Genomic DNA, 4,827 nt, shown 5'->3' on the forward strand with positions numbered 1-4,827 from the left:
ACTTTAGTACTCTCCCATCTCCTCAGATTGGAGAAACTGTTATCTTTCTGCCTTATTTGATTCTTCTTATTCATTCTCCCATACATTGAAACTTTTCCAATGTTTCATAATTACACTTAAAATTGTAAGCATAATCATATTTACTAAACTTTAGTAAATCATAACGAATAATCTTATCAACCTTTGTGGTGGACCTGACTAGTGCACAACCTAATGTACCCGATCCTTTAGTCCTTCGCTTGACTCACATGCGAATGTGAACAAGGAATTAGTCATAATTTACCAAAGATGAAAAATCCTCATTCATCACACAATACAACTTGCATGATTCCAAGTTTCTATCCAACTAAAACTTGGGTGATGAGAATCTTTCCTTATTTGATAAATTATGACACTACCACAAATGAAAGAATCAAATTCATTTTCTAATATTGCTATCAATGGAATCATATAGGCAACAATTTTTCACAAATGCCATTGTAAGGATACTTAAAATAAATAAAATTAAAACCATTTTTCTTTTATTTTAAAACTTTACGGAAAACTTATCCTTACAATCCATATGGAATACTTATTGTTATCTATTCCTAAGCAATATATCATAACTCTTAAGTAACAACTCAGAATTCAAATCACCAAACCATGTGATCAAAATCCATCTTTGTGATCAGAAGCAACATATACTTTCATTAAGCTTCCTCTCTTTTCTTTGATTCTTAAAACATCAACATGTGACCTATTCACATTATGCAATAAGGATCTCCAAATAGGAACTTAATAGAGTTAGATAATGGACTTTACCTGAAGTAGAGTCAAACTTATTGACTTCACCATCCTTATGATCTTTCAGGTAAATTTGGCAGCTTCGCAACGAATGCCCCTTTCCCTTGGTAATAGGCACGTATGGACTCTTTCGGAATGGTACATGGGACTACCTCAGACTTAGCCTTTCTCTTTACCATTTGGTCAAATGACTTGACCAAGGCCGATCCCTTTCCATTGGGAAGAGAAAGTTTTTCTGAACTTCTAATGTTACCATTGTCAATGTCCATGGAAGTTTGGGAAGTTGATCTTCGAATCAAATTTTGCTTTACCAATGCTCCAAATCATCACTGATTCAACATCATCAAGAAAATAGGTAAGATCATTAAGGGTCATGTCGTGGTCTGTTATCAGGGAGTGACTGAAGAAACAAGCCAACAACCAGCTACCTCGAGACTTTGACACCCGACTCTCCCGACTTGTCAATATGTGACTTAAACTCCAAGACCTAAGCACATATAGACTTTGTTTGCCAATAGGGATTGAGTGACTTAGAACTTATCAAGTCTTGAAACTTGTGGGATAGGGAGATTTATTGGAGGAGGTGAAGGAAGTGAAGTATGATTTCTAGTCACACTAATGCACAACAAAGGGATTGATCTTTCACCTTGATTGCCATTTGGGATATCATCTTCATTAGGAAAGCTTCTTCCTAAAGATTTGGGAAGACCATAGTTGTCTGAAGGAGACATACATAAGGGAGAAATTCAAGTTAGTTGATTTAAAGTTCTTAATATAACACCCAACATGAAATATTAAGGCTAGGATCCAACAACCTATTTATAACTGGAAGAGGGATGCCGTAATCCGAGTTATAAAATAGTTGAAGGTAGGTAAATGACAATTTACCAATTTCCACCATGAAAAACAAAATATAATTAAGTTTTAATTGGATTTGAAACTCCTATATCTTTTGAGATACATTGAACTTTCAATGGCATGTTTGAATCTCGATTGTGCCCTCTCAAGTTTGTGACTGGGATGCCGAGGATCACAAACAAGGTGTGAATAACCATGCAAATTAACTTGGTACCCTTAACGTTATCACCTAATCGATGTGCCGGTTAACCACACATGCTCCACCGATCTATAATAAAGTCAAGTTACCCTTTTCCACTCTTACAAGTCCTTATTAGTGTGCCGGTTAACCACACACACTCCACTAACGACTTGGTAAGGTACAAAGTGTAATTTCATGGGTTAGTACCTATTTCACATTTTCCGAAGTAACTAAGATTGGGAATTAATAAGTGTTTAGTTAGTTAGTATTTATCGTTATACTTTTAATAAAGGGAGAATTATAGTCCTTTCCTATCCGTTCAGCTAACGACCCTCCATCAGTCAAGGAAGCGGTGGGTGAGAGTGGACACCCATTAAACTGTCATTTTATAGGCGGTAACCTTATACCCCCTTATAGACCGGCTTTGTGAATGAGGCCTACTAATGGTAAGATTTACTTTATCTTATACATATCTGCATAATTAAAATTATAATAATAGTATAAGGTTGTATTTTAAACATTTAAAATACTTGGTGGTTTAATCTATTAATTAAACTATACTCTTAATTTAATTAAACTTAAACCATGTCTTTATGGAATTATTAACTCTTTTAATTAAACACTTTTAATGAAGTCCATAAAGTTTGAATTTTAACTTTTAAAATTGTATAGTTTGGAATTAAAGCATTAATGTATGTGAGACTTTACAAATTCCAAAACTTGAGGGTAAGTTTTGAAAGTATTCAAAACCTTTCATTTCATAATTTATGAGTTTAACGGTTCATTAAAATGAAGACTCTTCATTTTTATGTAACCTCTTATTCTTTAATAACACTTTTAAAGAAGTGACTCTTAAACATCCATAACTTGAGAACAAGTTATGGAGTCATCAAAACAATTTAATGAAAAGACTCTTCATTTTTTGTGTAACCTATGGAACTTTTATGAGCTTTAAGATTCATAAATGTGACCTTTTATGCAACTTTGATGATAAGTTACAAAAACACCTTTTATGAACTTCTTTTAGATTAATATGGATTTAAAGCAACTAACAAATAATATTTTTCATCAATCTAAATTACTCATAAAACAATGCAACACAACAACTTTTGGTAATCCATAACTTGAGGACAAGTTATGGAGTCCATACAATTTCATCAAGATCATAAATTATGCTAACAAACAATTTGCACGTAATTTCTATGATCTAACAAAACTCATAAACATGAACATTCATAATCAACAATTTTTCAAGAATTACATTAACACATATAAAACTTGAAACTTTGATTATAGCATTGAAATTGGTTTAGCATAATCATTACCACATTAAAAAATAGGTTTTATAAGTCCGAAATAGTCGAATGTAATGATTGTAGACCAATTCCAGCACCAAAACTCGAAGATATGCTGTTTGGGGGTCTAAATCGTCGAGTGCATGAACAAACTTGACGAGTTGGATGAGTTTTGACTTGGACTCGTCGAATCCCCTGTCCAGACAGCACATAAATTCGTTTTTTCGAGCCAATTTTCCAAGTATAAGTGAAAACAAGCCTAGGCTCTGATACCACTATTGGGATTTGAGCAATCTAACACTCCTATGGTGTACATGCAACCCTAAATACCTTGGATCTATGTTTCCTCTATTATACATGCAAATATCAATTTTCCAAGGTATTGTTCTATCTAGCATAATATAAAGTACACATAATATAAATTCTAGTAGAATTACATACCTCTTGTTTGGTGCTTGATTCCATGGAGCTGAAGAGCCTAGTGCCCCATATGTGACACCTTAAATGGTTCACAGAACACCATGAGCATTTGGAATAACTTGAGAGAAAGTAGAACACTTCCAAAATTGGTTTGCCCTCACTTATTTTTTTTTCTTGTGTCCAATTTTTGCACAAAATAAGATGCTTATATAGTTGTTACAATTAGGGTAAACCCTAATTGTCATGGCTTTCCATTTCCTTGGATCCATGGGTTCAAATACACCATGGAGCATCCTATGGGTTTTAGCCCAACTTGATAATCCATGGAGCAATAGCCCACTATATAAGTATGGATGATTTACACAATCAACCCATATATTTAATTATTCGTCTTTTGATCACTTAATTAGTTCTAGATTAGTTCTTGATCAATACTAATTAAATAATCTTATTAATATATTAGAACTTATAATATATTAATAAACCTTAAGTGTTATTTCTCTCATTTTAGTCTATCCAAATGCATGATGCCATGCAACCCAAATGGACCATGCCGGGTCGGGTCAAGTATATACCAATTATAGTTATAGACTTAGACACTGATCACTGTGAATGATGTGAAGGTTCTTTGATGTCCAAGGAACTAGAAATAAAAGTTTCAATTGGAGAAGAATTTTTCAATTCCAATTTGTTCGTATGAAGAGGAAGAACATCAGAGAGAGGTGGAGGTAACAAAGGGAAGTCAAGTTATGAATCTAAAGAAAACATCAAATGTTATAACTGCAAGGAAAATAGGAACCTCAAAAGATATTGTCCATCGCCGAAGAAAGGGAATAATGGCGTTGGACCAAGAAACAACATTGTTGTTGTGGTTCAAGGAAATTCTAATGAAGGGGGTGATGGTAAAGTTTTGATTGTATGTACATCTAGATCTGTTGATGCTTGGGTCTTGGACTATGGAGCATCTTATCATATTACATGAAATCGTGACTGGTTCGACTCCTTCAAAGAGTGGAATGATATAGTCAAGATGGGTAATGATTGGGTGAGCAGTATGAAGGGCTGTGGCATGGTGCAGATCAAGATGCAAGATGGTATTGTCAAGAAATTGGATGGTTGGTTTGTCACGGAGCTTGGAAAGCATCTGATTTTTCTTGGAACTTTGGCGAAGTATGGGTTGAAGTATTATGGAAATGATGATTGGTTAAGAGTCTCCAAGGGTTCTATTATAGTTATGACGGGGAAGATGTCATGGGATTTATATCCTGGAAGGCAGGATGATTAGAGGAA

This window comes from Lactuca serriola, chromosome 4, assembly GCF_051521515.1.
Source record: "Lactuca serriola cultivar US96UC23 chromosome 4, Lser_US96UC23_V15, whole genome shotgun sequence".
Taxonomy (NCBI): Eukaryota; Viridiplantae; Streptophyta; class Magnoliopsida; order Asterales; family Asteraceae; genus Lactuca; species Lactuca serriola.